Genomic DNA, 20,663 nt, shown 5'->3' on the forward strand with positions numbered 1-20,663 from the left:
TTCAGCCCAGACATGGGCCTGCCCCAGCTTTGCCTCGAAGACTCCCTTCACCAAGGTTTAATTGAATTCTAACTACTCGTGGCCTCCTATTAGGGAAGAATGGGGTAGGAGGCCCAAGCCCTGGTGGTCTCTCTAGCCCTATGTAATCCTAATTTGATAAGGGTCTTCCCTTTGACTCTAGACAATAAATTTGGACAAGCAACTCCAATTAGGCCAGAAAGAGCTGCCTAGATGGACTTAGCTCACAGCGAAATGATGAAATCTCAGGTAGAAGCAGCCCTTGGAGTGTCAGTGTGACTGTCCCTGAGTACTGCCCTTGGATCAGGCCATTCAGGCCATCGTGTCTACGGGCTGCCCTGGTCCATCCATCAAATTGTTTGTTAAAGTAACAGAGCCAGCCCCGGCCCTTCATACAGATCCAACCCAGCTGAGCATCCCTGGAAGAAAAGTGGCCACACCAGAGACATTGTGGCTACAACTAGGACCACCATCATTCATTTATGCAGAGATGCACAGGTGCTCTTGGTGCTGGGTATGCAAGAATGAATGGACAAACAGTACCCTCTCCCATCAATGAGTTCACATTATAGAGTTTTATTTATTTATTGTCAATTATGTGCTGGACATTGTTTGAAGGGCTTCCCCCAAGCTACCACATTTGTCACCATAACCCCATCAGATTTCCCTGTTTTACAGAGAAAGAAATGGAGGCTTGGAAACATTCAACGATATGCCCAACATTGCTTAAGTGAGAGAAGGTCAATAAGCAGGGGGCACCTGGATGGCTCAGTCAGTTGAGTCGGTCCGACTGTTGATTTTGGCTCAGGTCATGATCTCACGGTTTGTGGGATTGAGCCCTGCCTTGGGCTCTGTGCTGACAGTGCTGAATTTGCTTGGGATTCTCTCTGTCTCTCTCTGTCTCTTTCTCTGTCTGTCTGTCTGTCTCTCTCTGCCCCTCCCTGGTTTTTGTTCCTTCTCTCTCTCTCTCTCTCTCAAAATAAATGAATAAACATTAAAAAAAACGCAATTGACATACACTACCTTTATGTCAATATTTTTCAGAGAAGGCTTAAACATTAAAAAAAACGGGGTCAATAAGGGATGGCCTAGAATTTGAACACAAGCCTACTTCCTCCCGTAGTTCCTCCTGTCTATGTTGTTATACATTATTATGCCCTTTTATTTGCCTAGCACATTAGAGGTTATGGTGTACTTTTCACCTTCACTAATAATCCCAGCACAGCCTCCTGAACAGCAGCTACTAGTGTCATCGTCTATAGCTGCAGTTGTTAAGAGCTCATGATCAGATTGGCCTCATTTAGAATCCTTGCTCCGCCTTTTACTCAAAAAAGTGTGAGCTTGGACAAGTTATTCGTCCTTTCTGAGCTTCCATTTCCTTGGCTCTAAAATGGGTGATAATAATAATGCTACCTTGGAGCACCTGGGTGGCTCAGTCACTTAAGCACCTGACTCTTGATCTTGGCTCAGGTCATGATCTCACAGTTTGTGAGTTTGAGCCCCAAGTCGGGCTCTGTGCTGACAGCATGGGGCCTGCTTGGGATTCTCTCTCCTTCTCTCTCTGTCTGTCTCTGTCTCTCTCTCTCTCTCAAAAATAAACAAATAAACATTAAAAAAAAAAAAGTATTACCTCAAAGGTTGTGAGAATTAAATTGGAAGTTGCATGTATAGCCCTTAGCACAGTACCTTGTGTATGATACACCGTGGTCTTGAGTCCTTGGCAGGAATGAAGAAATGCTCAGGAGATCAACTGTTCTTGGTGGGAAATAAGAAGTCGTCTTCAACAGAGACAGGTCAGGAGGGTGTCAGCCAGACCAAAGTCCCAAAGACCTGGTGATATTTGGGAAAGAGAATTCCTGCAGGGGCAGAGTCTGAGGCTCAAAAATGTTAAAGACCATAGGAAGTCTGTGGGTTATCTCCCGTATCTCCTGCTACCATCACCTTTTCTTTCTGCCATAGCAAAGTTCTGTTTGAAAAAGCCCATGAATCTCAGTATGGGAACGGAGGAGGGGGTGGTCATTGCATAATAGTATAATAAGGACTGGCACTTCTCAAGCACAAAGAATGGCCCAGATCCGCACTGCTCAATACCCTCAACTCACTTTACCTCATCACAACCCTCTGAAGCAGGTGCCATCCTTAACATCCATTTCACAGATAAGGAAAATGAGGCTCAGAGAGATGAAGGAATTTGCCCAAATAATTTAACCACAATTAGGAAACAGCTAAAACACAGCTCACATCTGGCTTTACCTTCTTACATACAGTGTCACCTTCCCTCAGAGGGGAGCACAGCATCCCCGAGGAGGCCTTTGACAGCATAAACCAGATGGGAATCTGAGGCAGTTTCTATACACCCATTTCCTTCACCTTGTTCTTAACGTGCCAAAGAGCCCTACAAGCTGAGGAAAAACTGAGAGTGGCCGAAAGTCAGAAACAACACGGGCCAACTGCCTTGTAAGTGGTCAGAGACCACAGAGCGCTCTTCAACGAACTGGGCAGATAATAAAAATGTTGCAAACCGTCAATCACATCTTTAGTCCCTCAGCTTTCATTTCTGTTGTTGGTGTCTCCTTTTACTTAAAAATACAGGTGCTGTATCCAGCTTCTTCCTCCCCGAGCTTCCGAACTTGCTACTCACAGGCTAGAGCCGACAGGGAGGCACGGTGGTGTGTACAAGCTGGTACGTCTCAGAGAGAAAAGGGAGGTTTGGGATGCTTGTGTTACCCGAAAAGCTAGGCAACCTTCCCAGTGTGCAGCCCTTCCGGGGCCCCGGGGTCAGTGTTGGTAGTGTTCCGTATAAGGGGACACACACACACACACTCACACACACATACACACACAGGTGTCCACCTGTGCCCACTCCCACCCCCCGGGCACATACCACATGCTGTCCGGTCCAAAGCCAAGAACATCTTCTTTAGACAAGGTCACTTTGGGGCTGCTAATAAAACTCAGCTACGGAATTATTCATCAGGTTTAAAAAAAACACATCATTTTCATAATAAAAAATAATATAACTATGTTACAGAAGAAGTGAAAAATAGAAGAAACAAAAGAAACAAAAATAAGCCATAACTCATTCACCCTGACATGAGTCCTATTAGCATTCTCCGTAGGTTTCCTCTCTCCCCAGCTCTAGATCTTACCTCCTGGTAACTGTGGTGCTCTTGCAACGGTGTCCCCAGTGTTTCATGGCCCCATACGACATCCTAAACGTTTTCGGCACCATATGCAATCTTCATGACTGTCATTTGAATGACCGCCTCGTACTCCATGGAGTGGTGCTATCCCTCACTCGGCTATTCCTTTGGTGAGCACGTCACTAACCTAAGCAATGCTGCCATGAACATCTTTGTGTTTTTTGTGTCCTTCCCCAGTCTTTGGGATTATTTCCTTAAGATGACTTTTCCACATAAATGCAATATCTGGGTGCAAGGGAATGACCCACGTTTGGACCCGGCATTAATAATCACCACAAGTACAGGAGACTATCGCATCCACTGCAACATTGTCCACGCCGATGTTACCTTTTTAACTCACTTAATAGGTTAATCGAAATGATACCTCTTCGTTGTCTTAATTAGCTTTGGGGAAGGGGGTGTCCTCGAAAAGGGTCACGGCATCTTGTCATTTTCAAGCGTTGAGAGCTTTGGCCTCAAATAGTCTGGGGCTGAAAATATAATTCTGCCATTTCACCAGCTGCATGCCCTGCCTTACTTAATTCTTCAGAGCCCCATCTGTTCTTCTCATCTGCAAAATGGTGATGATGGTGCCACCTACCTACAGGGCTGGCATCAGGATGACACAAAATGATTGATCTTAGTCCTCTTCCTGGCATATGATTAGCACCACATGTTTCTGGTTGTAGTTTATCAATAACTTTAAAGCACTACAAAGTCTGATTATGCAGTCAATAAACATTTATGGAGGTTCTGGAGATGCAAGAATGAATAAACCATAGGTCTTGTCCTTGAAGAGGTCCCAGTCTGGTGGGGGTTGAACAAAGGAGAATAAAACAAGAGCGTAGTGTTACAGTTAAGCTCAGAATATGCTCTGATGATGCTGCATCAGAGGTACAAACTGAGGGGGCACGGGGGCAGAGCCATACCTCATCTGGGAGGGCGGGGGGCGAAGAGAACATTACGGAAAAGGCACAAAGGGAGATGGGCATTGAAGAATGGGTGGTATTCCCATGGGTGGACATGGGGGGGGCCCAGGGAGGGGGCACAAAAAAAAGGCCTGGAAGTGAGGAGTTTTACCCAGAGCGGATGTGGGGAATAGCAACTAGTCCCACTGGGTTCATGGGCCGTAGATCTGACCCCACGGGGCAGCTGATCTGATTCCAGGAGGAGCCTACCTCATGGAACTCCTTGCTGGCTCCCTCAGCCTTTTCAGTGAGGTTAATACTCAAGATGACTGGTGTGGGGAAAGGGGAAGCTTAAATTATAAATCCCTCTTAGAGCTGCCTTCTGACACTCCTTGAGATCGAAGGATGCTGATAAATAAGGCCACCCTGTGCAAAACCCCAGAGGACTGAGCGGTACCTTGTCAGACTGGAAAGCCCTGACACACTGGGGAGGGAAAACACACACTCTATCTTCCAGGGAACCTTACTATGAGAGTCTTTTTCTCATGGTCTACCTGCTTCTTCTGTCCATAGCCCCAGTGGGCCATTATGGCCAAAGGCAGTGGACGTAGCTCAGCTCTGCAAAGGAAGTTTAGGGAAAATCTATTCCCCAAGACCTAATGCCATTGTGACCTCCCCCATCAAGCCCTCTGCCATCCCCCTGACTTTCTCCTCAGCGTTAGCATATCCCTTCTTCATCCTCTCTTACAGACCCATCCATCCTTGTTCTCCCATTCGCTATACCCACATCGTATCTCCTGTCCTCACCAGCTACATGGTTGTCTTCGCCCATTCAGTCTGCTATGACAAAAATAACATAGGCTGGATGGATTAGGCAACAAACTTTCTCACAGTTCTAAAGACTGGGACATCCAAGATCAAGGTGCCAGCACATTCCTCGTCTGGTGAGGGCTTGCTTCCTAGTTAGATGACCATCTTCTGGCTGCGTCCTCACATGGAGGCCTGGAGGAAGGGACAGAAAGTTCTCTGGGGCCTCTTTCATAGGGGCTAATCTCATTCATGAGGGCTCCACATCATGATCGAATCCCCTCCCAAAGACCCCACCTCCTAACACCATCATACTGGGGATTAGGTTTCAACATAGGAACGTAGGGGACACTCAGGCTACAACAATGGCAAACTCCTCAAAGGCAGGGCTGTGATCTGCTTGTCTTTGCCTTTGTTTCTTTCATTCCCATTCAGACACCCAATCCAAAGTAAAACTGAATCAAAAAACAATCAGGCAAATGGGGATTGACCTGGACACAGGGTGAACACTGACCATCAGGAGCAAGTCTGGGACTGGGATCCCAAGCACTTAAGCATCTTTAAACCTGTCTCCTCTTCCCTCCTCCTTCCCTTCCTCCTCTCCTTCCTCCTCCTCATCTGCCTTCCTCCCTCTCGTTTTCTCTCCTCCTCTCTCTCCCTTCTTCAGATCCACCAGGCCTCTTGTCTCCTCTCCATTCAATTCCTATTTTCTTCCCTATAGACCAGCTTCCCCCGGCTCAAAGTCCAGGGCAGCCTTACTACAACATCTCAGTTCAAGCCAGCAGCTTTGTATGACCCAGACTCACTCCAGTCTTGATTCCAAACTTCGAAGAGAAGAGAGAGAATCAGACTGGCCCAGCTGGTGTCAGATGCTCATCCCTGATCCAAGAGCACTCATGATATCTAATTTTTATGGAGTACTTCTTGAATACCAGGTACTGCTCCAAAGGCTTACACATATTGACTCGTTTAATCCTTATACCAAGCCTTTGAAGTAGGTGCTACTGTTAGCCTCATTCTACAGATGAGGTAAGTTCCATAACAAAAATCTGGTTTGCATGACTGAATTCACATAACTGGCAAGTGATGGAGCCAGGACATGAACCCACGGACTCTGACTCCAGAGCCGAGGGCTTTAACATTATACTGTATTGGTCTGGGACATCACGGACGATGGACAGTGCCTAGTGGAGAGACAAGGCACCTATCCTCAGAAGTGGGCAGTCATCAAAGAATTGGATGGCATCCTTGAAGACTTTTTACTCCTGGGACACCTGGATGGCTTAGTAGGTGGAGCATCCGACTTCAGCTCAGGTCATGATCTAGTGATTCATGGGTTCAAGCCCTGCATCGGGCTCATTGCTGTCAGCATCTGAGCCCACTTTGGATCCTCTGCCCACCCCCATCCCCGCACCTCCCCCACTTGTGCTCTCTCTTTCAAAAATAAACATTAAAAAAAAATGTTTATTCCTGCTCAAAAGCAGCAGACGGATGGACGGATGGGTGTGTAGATGTGTGGAAATTTGACAAGGCCATCTCTTCCCTGCTCAGCCCATTCTACAGGAAAAGACTCTATCAGCTAAACTAGGACTCTGACAATATCTTAAGTTTGAAAGAAAGGGTCAGGGGGAGCGTGTCCTCTTACCCTTACCTTCAGGGCTTTGGTATTAAAGCAACAAAAGCTGAAACTCCTAGGTAGGAAAAGACAACCTACCCCTGAGTTTATCCACTGGATCATCTCAGATTGGGAGAGTGGGAGAATGCTTAGAATATAAGGGACCAAAGTGGCTAGGCCATTAGGGGAAGGAAGAAGAGAAAGGATAGGTTTCTCAGAAGTTTCCAAGTGGGACACAGACCAATGGGTACAGGGCACCCATGACAGGAAGGTGCTGCGATGAGAAGGTGTGATGGAGGGGGAGGGGTGAATACTAAGATCTGTGGCCTTTGGACCCACCTGAGAAGATCCCTGTGACCATGTGTAGCATAAGGGCTGAGGAGCACCCCACCTTTTAAATACTGAGCAGGCTTCGGGCACCTGGGTGGCGAAGTCGGTTAAGCGTCCGACTTCAGCCAGGTCACGATCTCGCGCTCCGTGAGTTCGAGCCCCGCGTCGGGCTCTGGGCTGATGGCTCAGAGCCTGGAGCCTGTTTCCGATTCTGTGTCTCCCTCTCTCTCTGCCCCTCCCCCGTTCATGCTCTGTCTCTCTCTGTCCCAAAAATAATAAACGTTAAAAAAAAATTAAAAAAAAAAAATACTGAGCAGGCTTGAACAGAAAGCTAATCCACAGTGACCAGAGGGGACTGAAGACCAGAGTGGATCGGGTAAACCCCCCGCCCCCAGGGCATTTGTACTACTCAGCCATGGCGGGAAGGAAAGGAACAGAAACCCACATGAAGACTTGATCTTGCCAGCCTAGAGGGATGGACACTCAGAAGAGGTTAATTCTGATTTACAGAATTGGAGAAGTGTGCTGTCTCCTAAATTCTAAAATCGTACTTTAAGTGGTCTTATTGAGGCACTTCCGGATGCCCGCTAAGCCAGTGCTTGTCCTGGGTGGAGATACCCTCTGGGTGTGTGCGCCCTCCCCAGTGCCAACTTCTCCGTGACCCAGCTGTCTTCCAAGCTGTGGTTGCTTTGCCTCCCATGTGCCCCACATACAGAATATATCAGTCCTTCACTTAAACCTCTTCAGGGCCTCTCCGTTGTCCTCAGAAGAACATCTCAACCCTTCATCCCACCTGCATGCATGAGTTGTCCCCTGCTGATCCCCAGCATCACCTTCCCACAATCTCCTCTCCCAAAATCACATTGACCTTCTTTCAGAAAGTTTCTTTTCATTATTATTTTTAATGTTTATTTATTTATTTATTCATTCACTCATTCATTTATTTATCGATAGAGAGCACAAGCAGGGGAGAGGCAGAGAGAGAGGCAGACAGAGGATATGAAGTGGCCTCTAAGCTGATAACAGAGAGCCTGATGTGGGGCTCAAACTCACAAACCACGAGATCATGACCTGAGCCGAAATTGGGTGCTCAACTGACTAAACCACCCAGGCACCCCCAGAAAGTTTCTTCAGCAAGTCCTCTTGTCTCCAGGGCTTTGGGCTTCTGCTCTCCTGAATGCTTTCTCCCAAACGTCCCCCAGTGCTCAGAAATACCCACACACACACACATAAACACAGTCATGTGTGCACATATGCACACAAACAGCAACCATCTCTTACTATCCTTCAGATATCCATCCTTCTAGAATGCCTTCAACGCCGGGTCTTAAAATCCAAACGTACATTGAAAGTGGTTGTATTTATTCCCTCATACCTCCGAAAAGGGTTCTTATAAGTCTATAGTGCATTTTCTAATCAATGGTGTGTTAGGTTTTAAGGGGTGCCTGGGTGGCTCACTTGGTTAAGCGTCCAACTTCGGCTCAGGTCGTGATCTCACTGTTCGTGAGTTCAAGCCCCACATCAGGCTCTGTGCCGACAGCTCAGAGCCTGGAGCCTGCTTCGGAGTCTGTGTCTCCCTCTCTGCCCCTCTCCCACTCATACTCTCTGTCTCTCTCTCAAAAATAAACATTAAAAAAAAAAACTATAGCAATTGTTGGGAGGCCTGGGTGGCTCAGTCAGCTCAACATCTGACTCTTGGTTCCAGCTCAGGTCCTGATCTTACAATTTTGTGACGTAGAGTCCCGTGTCAAGCTCTGCGCTGACAGCTTCGAGCCTGCTTGGGATTCTCTCTCTCTTCCTCTCTCTCTGTCCCTCCCCCATTCGTGCTGTCTCTGTCTCAAAATAAGTGAACTTAGAAAAGAAAAACCATGGCGATTGCTGAATGAACACAACACAAGCCCCCTGCTCCTTCCCCTTGTACCCCATTCTTCTCCGCTTCTGAGACCAGCCCACTCTCTCCCTTGTTTCTTGCGGCCACCCTGTGTGTACCCACTCCCTGTTCTGGCTTCCACTGTGGCCACCGGATCCACAGCCACACTCAGAAAACTTTGGACAGGAATGCCTTCTTTGTGAAGGAGAGGGGACGGCACAGAGTGCCACAGACCTCATAGCTTCAAAGGGTCCGATGCCCTGACCCAGGAGAGAGGGTCTGACCTCTAACAGCTGAGCAGCCTAACGCATCGGCAGAGTTTGCTGCACAAGACCCAAGTTTCTTCAACGTTCTGGACTGAGCCATTCATCAGCTCTGACACCGCAGGCAGCTTCCTAGGCAAACAGCTTTATTGCTGCATGAGATTAACCCAGACCGTGGTAATTTGTAACAAAGATAAGAAAATTGCACTGGTCTCTTAGAAATAAATCTGAATTCCAGAGTGGACAAAGGGGACTTCAACTTGAAATCTGCTATTTCAGATATAATCATATTTATAACAGCCCCTGAAGAGTATGAAAAGCCAAGTGCAGTTTCTTGTTGGAGGTGTCATTTCAGGACCCACCATTATGAAATCAATTTAGCTGAATTCTTAACGAGTCCAAACCCCATCTAACTTTTTTTTTTTTTCAAACCCCACCTAACTTTAATGAAAGATTATTTGGCCTGTTTGAGAATCGTTCCCTTGTCTATCTGACTTCATGATATGGGGTATTGGGGGTGGCTAATGGGGGATGAGGGGATGTGAGGTCAGGTGACCTGCCTCTTACCAGCTGTAGGATCTGAATGAACCAGAGATGATAATAGAGGCCCCTCCCAGAAGCCTTGTTATTGTCATTAAATGAGATAAGAACGTGAAAGGGGAATACAGACGTCAGTGATTAATGAGTACCTGTTAACCTAATAGGTACTGTGGGGTTGGGCTCTTACAACTGCGCCCAGCGAGGCCTTAACTTCACCAGCGTGGACTCATTTAATCCTCCAGATAATCTCACAAAGAGGGCATGGTAAGTATCCCCATTTAAAAATGAAGAAACTGAAGACCAGAGAAGTCATGGAACTTACCCCAGGTCACACAGCTGGTAAGTGGCATGACCCGGATTGGAACACCTGCCCTTGGCCACTTTCCGATACTTTCCCATAGGCAGCAGTCTCTGTGTGAGCCACAGAGATACAAAAGTGACAACCATGTGATGCCCAACCTGGCAGAGCACACAGCCTGGCTGTAACACACACCCATAAATAAGTACCTTCACTACACTGATGATAAGTAATGCCCATTAAGTGCTTCTATGTGCCAGACACTATTGTAGCAGCTTTGTACAAATCTCACTGACACAACCAGAGGGGGAGGTGGACACTATTATTACCCCACTGTGGAGATAAAGGAACAGGGTCAGTGATGTTAAGAAAGCATCCATTTGTACATAGCGGAAGCAGGAATTTAACCCGAGCTACATCCTTCCTCTTCTATTGCAAGAAGAGGTGCTACACGACAGAAAAGTTAGAAAAGCCATGAGAATCCAGGTTCTGAGTTCCCCAGAAGAGGTAACTCTTGAGGTGGATGTTGGAAGAAAGGCAGGAATTGGTCCAGCAAACCAAGGGGAACACCAAGCAAAATCTCAGATTACCCTGAGACCCTGAATGAGCCCACCTATCAGCCCCAAGAGCCAGAAGATGGTCAGCTGCACTGAGCTGCTGTTGAGAGCATTCATCTAGAAGGCAGGGACCCACATTAGCCTTCTCTGCACACCCCAGGCCTGGCCCTGATACCCTTCTCCGCACACCCCGGGGCCTGACCCTGATTAGGCACTCAGTGTCTTTGTGGAACAGAACCGAGTCCACAGAAACTTGGACCTAGCCGAGCTCTTGAAGACTGGGTCATCCAAGTCCCTCATTTTCCAGGCAGCAAACAGAGCCCCAGAGGGGAAAAGAATGGAGACTTTACAAATCCCATGTGTACATGGGCCCAGAGGGTCCCAAGGCAAAGGGGGCAGGGAGGAAGTAAAACAGAGTCAGTGGAACTTGCCATTAGTGTGAACTGGGTCTGAGCCAGAGGCCTGACTTAAGGTCATGACGAAGGATAGACACTAACAGAAGGAGGCTACTTAGCATGGAAGTTGTTGCCAGATGGATCCCTGATTGATTTGGGGTTCTGACTCCCATTGGCTGCTTACACAAATTAACTTATCTGAACCTCAGTTGCCACATTTGGAAACTGGGGACAATAACGTCCATCAGAAGGTTATTGTGAAAATTAAGGGTAATGATGTAAATAAAGAACTCGGCACACAGTACATGCTCAATAAATAGTACTGATTCTGAGGGTCCCAGTGACACCCTTTTTGCCAACCTCAGTCAGTAGCCTATTGAGCTGATTCCCCTCCTGCCCCACCTTGTTCGTCCATCACAGTTCTTCCTGCCTGCCAGAGCCTCCCCCAGGAACTCAGAAATTCCACAAAATTGGTGAGACTCAGCGGCAACAGCTCCACTAAAACGGCCTAAAATTTCTTAAGTAAGAGAGGAGGGAGGTGTGGATTGATCTGGATTAGTCAAAGAGTTTGCTTTCACCAACAGGTCCGTGGGCAGAAGACCCAGCACAGAATGGGGCCCCTGTACCCAGCCCTCCTCCCCGCCCCAGTTTGAAAAGGTTCCGAGGGGACAGGTTGGTTCTCAGACATCAAGCCCCCTGTCTTTAATGTCTCCATTACCCACAGGGGCTCTGAAAAACAAGACTACAAGTTCAAGGATCTTGCGTGGAGCATAGAGGCTTCTTGTCGAGGTCTATTCAGAACAAGATTGGACGGGGAAAGGGGAGGGGGGCTCATTTTAGAAACTTCCAGAGGAAAAGTTCCCGAGAATGGATTCAATGCCCAGGTGAGCACCCGGCTGGCCACTTTGCCAGCGTTCTTTTCCCCCAAACCCTTCCGCCTCGAGGGTCCGTCGAAACGTCTCTTTCGTACTTTGACCGGAAAGAAAGTAAATATTTTTCAATGAAATTCCGCGATCAATTAAACACCGCCTCTCTTTAATATGAACGTTGAACCAACAGCGGCTGCACGCTCCAACAAGAATATTTAAAGCAATTAAACTTTAGCTACTTTTAAAACAAATTCTTTTAAATGCTAATGACCATTGTTTTCGCACTTGATAAGTAAAATTTTGTGTCGAGCAAGGTTAGGTGATTGCAATGATTTAATTGTACTTCTCAAAGAAAGGAAAATGTTAAAAAGAATGCTAAGATGGACCTCTTACCACATTCCTACAGCAAAATGTCCTGTAACAATAGAACCATGATTTGCTGAAATTAAAATGCTATTATGGTGAAATTAGGGCTTCAATATTTTTAGCAGCCTTAATAGGCCTTGCATTTTAAGGGACATCTGATAATAGATAATTACATTTCATCTTAAAGAAACTGAGTTGTTTTCTTAAGGAAAATACTTTTCTTTCTTCCAGAGAGGTTAAAGCTGAGCCATCATTAGAAGCAGCACCCAGTTCCAGGTTCCTGCTTCAGCTTGGGAAATAGAGATTAGCATATAAATAGCCTTCGGTGCCTGCTTGATTCCAGCTATTTTGCGTTTCAATGTGGCATCAGAATGCACTTAGCAAGAAATGTTCGAGAGGAGAAAGAGGTTTGTAATATGTCGCTTTTATAGAGGGGGGAACTTTAAGTATAAAAGATCATTCACTCCTCTGTGGGCTTTTTTTTTTTTTTTTTTTTTTGTATCCTTTCAATGCCCCATTACAGACTCCGAGGAGCCAACAGGCCCCCTAGAACGGAGCCTTAGTTTACGCGGCAGCTCTTTCTTTGGACCTGGAAAATAAGTCAAAATGGTGCACAGGAAATAAGATAAATACGTGCTTCCTCCCGGATTTGGTGGCAACCCTCGGGGGGCACAGGCCGGCCCTCTCTTGTCACCCCTGCGCTACCCATCAGCAGTGGAGACGAGGGACAGACGGCTCCTCCAGGACCCATTTTCTGGAGCGATGAGGGACACTCCTGGCTTTCTGCCTGAAGGCCGGCGTCCCTCCTGGGAAATCTCAGGGATTGGGCCCGGAGCCCCGGGGTTCTTCCTGTCCTCGCTTGCCCACCACTACCCGCACACATGCACGCATTCGGGCTGCCTGGGGGCCAGGCAGAGTCTCCGGCTATTACAAGATGTTTCTTACAACCCACACTTTCCTCTGGCACAGGGCAAGGGGCAGTTCTGGAAAGAGTGGGGCTCACAGCTCTTCAGGGGACACAGATTTTCCTGGACGTGGCAGCAGCAGAGGAGCTCTGTCAAGCAAGTGGTGACCTCCCGTTCGGCTCCTGGGGTGGCTTGGCCCAGCCCGGAGCCCTGGGTTCCCCTGCCATCTTGTTAATGGACCCATGATGAGTTCCTCCATCTGTAAAAAGGAGAATTGCAAGCCCTGCCCCGCCCACTCATGAGGCTAGCAGAGGGAAAAAGTAGGAAAATGGATGTGAATGAACTCTGGAAGCTCTCTCCTATGTGATTAGGGTGTTGGTGAGCATGTGATTAGGGTGTTGGTGAGGTTTTATCCTGGATGGTCTGTCCTTTTGTCCTGGATCGTCTGTCCTTTTGTGCACCCGCCCCGGGGCCTGAAGTGAGAGGGATAAGGAAGAACCAGGTTTCAGGAAACCTGGTAGGTAACAGCCCTCAGCTGTCAGACCAGATGCACCTGTCTGGGTTGTTGAGAGGCATCTCTGGGAAGACAAGAGCTGGGGCTGAAGACAGAGGTGCAGGCGGACCTGGGCATCAAGTCCCAGCCTCACCACTGGCAGCAGCGGGAGTGTGTCATCTGCTTCTTCCTGGCTGAGGGACCCTTGATGAGGAATGCTTTAAGGGGAGGCACCTTCCAGGGATGTTCAGAGACTCAAAGTAGAGATCAGACGGAAAGGTCTTCAGGAACTGTAAAGCAGGGTGTTTGTTTCCTTCATGTCCTTTTGGCCTGTGCACAGAGGGAGTAAGCAACAAGCCCTGGGACCCACAGCAAAAGGGGAGACTGGGGGACTAGCAATTCGTTCACACCTCTCTTGCTCTTAAACCCAGCCGCCTTCACCACAGGAAAGTGTCCTGGTGGGCCAGGGGACTGCCTGGTCTCTACAAAATTGGCCCGATGTCTCCAGGGTCCCTCTCACGCTGCACCATGTCCTACAGACACCCTCCTACCCCCTGGGCACTGCCTTTCTGGGAAGGTCACCACCACTTCCATTGGGACCCTGGTAACCAAGGATTCTTACCGGCAGCAGTGGGGCAAGGGTGCCAACACGCAAAATCTTTGTTTCTTTTCCCCTCACCGTGCCACAGCTTCAAACACTGGTGCTGACCAAACAGTGCTGATCCTGGACCCCATGCATGAAAGGTTTTCGTCCCAAAACACTACGGTGGAACAGATGCGGCTCCTTGCAAGGAAGGCATTACTTGGGTGACTTAGTGACGGGCCGGCACAGTGGGCCAGAGGGCATGGTGCACTCAGGCCAGAGTCCCGGATCCTGGTCCGCTCTCTGCTGCTGACCTTGGGTGAACTCCTTCCACTGTGTGCCCAGGTTCCCCACCCACAGAGGGAGGGCTCTACATCCGTCTCCAGAGGCCCTGGTAGCTCAAACCTCCATCTGTCCCATATTACTGTTCCCCTGGGTTACCTCTAGCCTGAACACTTTTCGCTGTAGCCAAGATGCTCAACATCATCTGTTTTGCAACCCAGGCAACTATGCTATGATATATCAGCTTCCATTTTCAGGATCTTTTATGATCCCCATTTTATGCATTAGGAAATTGAGGCTCAGAGCAGTTGCCTAACTGACCCACAGTCACACAGCTGTTAGGGAAAAGCCAAGATTCAACCACAGGCTTTGACCCCACTTCAGAGCCCACGTTCTTAATTATTGCACACTGTGGCATTTTCCCAGGTGACTGCCTAGGGACTGTTTGCAACAACATGATTATCTTTGGTGCCTCGAATTGTTCTCCAAAATTTGATACAAAGAACATTAATTCTACTGAATGTTGATGGTTTTCCTCGAAAGGGACTTTCATGATCAAATGAGTTTCACATTGAGTAAAACAAATAAACAGTTTTTTAACTGCAGGAGTTCTTAGAGACTTTAAGATGTGAATAAGGTGCATTTTAAACCTACAACAGGAGATAAAATATACAATTTCCCCCAAGTCTCTCTCTCTCTTTTTCCAGCAACTTGGGTCCCATTAACTAGAATTCTACAACTTTGGTACTCAGGTGTGAGGGCTCATACTCAGGTATGAGCAGGCATCACCTGGGAGCTGGTCAGAAATGCAAAACATCAGACCCCACCTAGACCTGCTGAACCAGTCTGCATTTTAACAAGATGCCCAGGCGGTCTATATGCACAGTAAAGTTTGAAAAGTACTGGTTTATGATATACATTTTAGGGAAGCATGGCTAACTCATCATGGCTAGCGTCCATGCACAAGCCATCAAACCGGAAAAACCCGTGGTGAAAAAGTATCAAGAATTATTTGGCATCACGTGAACCAAACAACTAGAGTTAGAATTAAGATGAGATGCCATGATATCATGCAGACATCAGCCAAGACCATCCCCACAACAGAAAATCTCTTCTCATTCCCAATGGGATGTAAAAATTGATAGAGGTGGAGGGTATGACAATACTCTTTGCTAAAGACACTCCTAGAATGTAGACAGGGGAAGCATTGCATACCTCTTCGTGAAATCTGAAGGTCCTTTTTTGTTTGTTTCAGCTTTATTAAGGTATAATTTACATATAAAATTGCAAGATAAAGTGTACATCATGGTGACTTCATACACATATGCATTGTGAAAGGAATCCCCATCTCGTTGATTAACACATCCATCACCTCACAGATTTATCTTGGTTTTTTTTTTTTTTTCAGTGAGAACATTTAAGTTCTGCTCTCTTAGCAGATTTCAATTATGCAATACTCTGTTATCAACTCTAGTCACCATGTTTTACATTAGATCCCCAGACCCTATTCATCTTATAGCTGAAAGTTTGTACCCTTTTACCAATTTCCCCCACCCCCTGGCCCCTGGCAACCACTTTTCTACTCTGTGTTTCTGTACAGAGAAGACATATACCACATCTTCTTTATCTACTCATTTGTTGATGGACACTTAGGTTGTTTCCATATCTTGGCTGTTGGGAACGTGGGGGTGCAGGTATCTCTTCGAGATCCTGTTTTCACTTCTGTTGGCTATATACACAAAAGTGGGATGGCTGGATGTATAGTAGTTCTATTTTTAATTTTTTTGAGCAACCTCCATACTGTTTTCCACAGCCACCGCACTAGTTTACGTTCCCACCAACAGTGCATGAGGGTTCCTTTTTCTCTACATCCTCACCAGCTCTTATCTATTGTCTTTTTTATTTTAGCCATTCTAAAAGGTGTGTGAGGTAGTATCTCACTGTGGGTTTGATTGGCATTTCCCTGATGATGAGTGATGTTGAGCACCTTTTCATGTACCCATTGGCCATTTGTATGTCTTCTTTGGAAAAATGTCTGTTCAGTTCCTCTGCCCATTTTGTAACCAGGTTGGTTTTTTGCTTTTGAGTTGCGTGAGTTCTTTATATATTTTTTATGTTAACCCCTTATCAGATATAGGATTTGCAAATATTTTCTCCCATTGAGTATGTTGTCTTTTCATTTTTAGTGATGGTTTCCTTTGGTGTGCAGAAGCTTTTTAGTTTGATGGAGTCCTGCTTGTCAATTTTGGCTTTTGTTGCGTTTGCTATGAAGGTCTTTTATTTCTTGGGAGTGTACCTCTATTTCCTGCAGAAGTAGTCAAGGTTATTGGACATCCCTGAGCTTATCACCTGGAATACTCTTGGGAAATGGCCCCTTGGTCCCTCTCTCAGTATCTCAGGAGACAGCCTGAAGGATACAAAAGCCTGTCTCAAGGTTTTAAAAAATCACAGCTTAAATGACCCATTCATGCAAGATAAGACCCATGCCTAAAGAAAACTGCCTTTGCTTTTGGCTGCAATTATTTCAATTCATGTGGTCACACTCTCTCAAGTTGACCTGACATTTCAAGCTGCAGCTTGATATATCTTTGCTCAACACAAGATGGGGGAAACAAATTAGTTCGTATCTAACGACCTCAATGTTTTGGGGAGACAGAAATCTTCCAAAGTATGTGTGCAGAGAGTTTTAGGAACTGGCCTGAAGACAAAGAGCTTATAGGTGATGGCATCTGGATTAGAACCCAGATCTGTCCGACTCCTAAATCAGGACTCTTCCCGCTCTAGAATCAGAAAGAGGACACACATGCATTTTTCATACTCTTCACATTAGGTTTCTATGGAGTCTACTCTTCCCTAGACCCCTCCTAATTTTTTTTAATTTTAATGTTTATTTATTTTTGAAAGAGAGAGAGACAAAGAGTGCCAGTGGGGGAGGGAAAGAGAGAAGGAGTCACAGAATCCAAAGCAGGCTCCAGGCTCTAAGCTGTCAGCACAGAGCCCAACGCGGGGCTTGAACTCATGAACCGTGAGATCATGACCTAAGTGGAAGTCAGATGCTTAACTGCTTAACCAACTGAGCCACCCAGGCACCCCAACCCCTCCTTTTGTAATGCAAAATACCTCTGTCTCCCTCCCCACCTCCCCAGCTCCGTTCTGTCTCTGGGTTCATTCATCTTTATTGAATTTCTTTTTTCAGGTGCTGCCCAATGTACCAGCTGGCCAAGATTGTTTTCCTATTCTAAATTGTCATGCAAATCATTTTCTAGCACTCCCCATATCTAGGAAGACTCTGCCTCCCTCAGTCACTGAAGCAAGCCCTTATCAAGGATTGAACTCCCCAGCCCTCTCCGGAACCCAGGTAACTAGCAACCTGTCAGTCAATTTAGATGCATCTCACAGCCAAGAAATCCAAAATGGAACTTGTAAATCCCCCCTCAGTCTTCCCACCTGCCACAGGGCACAATCCTACATTTGAGAGGGGAAAAAAGTCTATTCCTCTCTGTTCTTTGCCCCTCGTATCTTATCTATCAGCAAGTCCTTTCCACTCAACTTCCACAACGTATGCTAAATGCATCACTTCTTGCCTTCGCTGCTGTCACCACCAGTTCTAAACCACTGTCATCTCCCACCTGGACCACTGCAAGAGTCTTCTGACTAATCTTCTAGCTTCCTTTTACCTGTCTTCCTTCCAGTGTATTTTTCACAGGGCAGCCAGGGTGATTGGCCACCAGAAACAGCATCAAATCATACCACTCCCCTGCTTAAAACCCTTCATGACCAGAATGCAGGCACCATAAGACCTGGGATCCAACTGTTATATTCACCTCTGCATCCCCAGTGCCTGGTGCAGAGTATGTACCCAAGTAAATATTGCTTGCATGAATGAATCAAATAATAACCTTAATTGCAAACAAGAATCTTCTGCGATGTATATAAAAATGGCCCTAATTCTTTTTTAGTTTTTCTTTTTATTCTAACATTGTGGTTGGTCTCCTCTAGTTTCTGAGGAGATGTCAACATATCTAGACTCTAAGCAATTTATTCCTCCCCTTCCCTCCAGCCAGCAGAGGCAAAGGAAAAGGAATTTGCGACTTACACGCACAGATGCATCTGACTTCAGTTATGTTGCTTGAGAATAGATGGGAGATTATGCTGATTGAACTGGACATTTTCCATTTTTGTTATTTTAATTATAAACATAAACTATTGGTGGTAAAATCAAATGGAAATCTGCCTATCAATTTCACAATTAGCATCTCATTTCAAGAGACCAATCAACTCAAGTGAGGGCCAGTGACCTTAATCTCTCCCCAAATACAGTCCTTGATTCCTCTTATTCGTTGAAAATCTCCAAACTATGAAATATTTGGGTTAACCCCATGTTTGCATCAACGATGCTATTACCACATTTAAATAAGTCAAAGGACTTTTGTGACCTCCGTGTTACGGTTTGTATGGACAAAAGCGAGAGGCTAAGGCTGTGCAAATCAAGAGAAATAACAAGGCCACTTAAATAGGGCCTCTCTTTTCATTTATTTTTCTAAGACTGTGGAGGAAGTGTGATTTTTAGAAGACTTATTTTGCCACCAATTTGATAACATGAACCCAAGAGGAGAGTAAATCCCAGAAGTCAAACGCAGCTAATTTTACTCCTAAAGATCTGTTAAAAGTCCAATTAGAAAAAAAAAAAAAAATTCTCTTTGTGATATAGAAGAGGAAAAATTTTGGTTTCTCGAGAGGAAAGAAGAAGAAAAAATAAATTTGACCTGGCAAATCATACATCTACAGAATATCAATATCCCTGCATGGATTAGAACCTGACCATATGCTCGGCAGAGTTAACAACTACTCCCTAAAGACCGAAGGCTCTACCGAGATAGACACAGGACATGTATACACGGGTGCCAACCAACCACTAGAACTGGGCAGACCAGGTACCAATGCGTTTGTTAACAGCTATCTGGGTGATTTCATTTTGGGGGAGACTTGGGGTGTACAAGATGCCAAAACTACCCAAGAAACGTTTGAAGGTCAGACAAGAAGCTGCCAGTCCTAAACACCTGACTCCACTGATTCACGTTCATTGAGTAGCTCCATCCAAGTCTTTGCTGAGGTGACTGATTTTTCTTCAACTTGCCCGCATTGATGATCAGCTGTTTGGGATCTGTCTAGCTAGAATTCTTGAGCTTCGAGAAATAGAAACCAACATAAGCTAAGCTTAGCCAGCAAAGGGGAATTGTTTAAAGGAATGTATGTTTCCATGAACTCAAGGACACAAACAACACTGGACCTCAAGAAAGACCTTGCTCTGTGTCTCATTTCTGTTCTCCTCAGCACATTTGCTTCTCAGCTCACGAGGCAGAAGAAAATAGGCACCCCTTCCTCCCAAGTTCCCGTATGTTCCATTCCAGCCTTTACTAGAACCTTTGAATCTCAGATTCTGAGGAGAAGGAATTGAAGTCACCAAATTTGGGTCAAGTATCCATTCTGATACATCGAACCATGACCAAGGAAGGTTGGTCACATGGTAGAGACATAGCTACAGGAGTATGTAGCCAAGGATGGGGAGGGCAATGCAGGAAGATCACTGTGAGCCGGGCAGAACCCTCCAGACAGTATCCAGTAAAGGACTGTATTGTCATAACCAGAGACAACTAACTGGGCCCAACACACAGGGTCAAGGCCAAGCCAAATGGTTCCCTTTGTTCCTCGGGTCAGACCATCTCCTTAGAGAGAGAAGCTGGCGCCTGGTCAGGACTGACAGCCTACAGCCACACAGCACTCCAGGTGTGGAGCCCTGGCTCTCCTCTCTCAGAGCAACCTGCATTCATACTCTTCATACTGTTTATAACAATTGGTGGTCCTACGTTTATCTGTAAGCTCGTTTAATGTGTATCTCTCTCAACCAGTCAGCTGGAAGCTCTATGAGGTCAGGTACAATGTTGGTCCTACTCACTTTTATGTTCCTGGCACCATGCATGGCACCTAGTAGACACTCACTGAAGAGATGTTGAATGAATGAATGAATGAATGAATGAATGAAACATAGGAGGCCAGGGAAGCTTTTCCAGATGATCTGGTACATGAGTTGAGGTTTGAAGTACAAAATAGTCTTTTAGGAGAACAAGTTGGGACAGAGTGTCTGGAAGAGAGAATAACAAGTACAAAGACATGAAGGCACATAGCACCAACACCACAGAGACCGTGAGGCAGGTTGGGGACAAGAGGGCTGGCTAGAAAGGGGAGATGGAGGCCATCCCATGGATGGCCTTTTATAGAGACTGGAGGATTTGGAGCTAGGCAATATATGTCTAGATTTTAGACAAATCTATCTGATGGGCATGTGGGGGCTGGACTGGAGGCAGGAAGTCAAATTAGGAAG

At 46.3% G+C, this 20,663-nt stretch overlaps 1 long non-coding RNA gene across 1 annotated transcript in view; it reads right to left on the bottom strand.

The window, feature by feature from the left end:
- Positions 1–1,590: 1,590 nt before the first annotated feature.
- Positions 1,591–20,663, bottom strand: part of LOC121026890 (uncharacterized) — an 86,738-nt gene continuing 67,665 nt past the window's right edge. Inside the window, exon 4 of the long non-coding RNA XR_005788482.1 lies at positions 1,591–1,848. This is a non-coding gene — a long non-coding RNA (uncharacterized LOC121026890). The remainder of the gene's footprint in view (positions 1,849–20,663) is intronic.

Source organism: Herpailurus yagouaroundi, unplaced genomic scaffold, assembly GCF_014898765.1.
Source record: "Herpailurus yagouaroundi ecotype Mexico unplaced genomic scaffold, PumYag 77, whole genome shotgun sequence".
NCBI classification, from domain to species: Eukaryota; Metazoa; Chordata; class Mammalia; order Carnivora; family Felidae; genus Herpailurus; species Herpailurus yagouaroundi.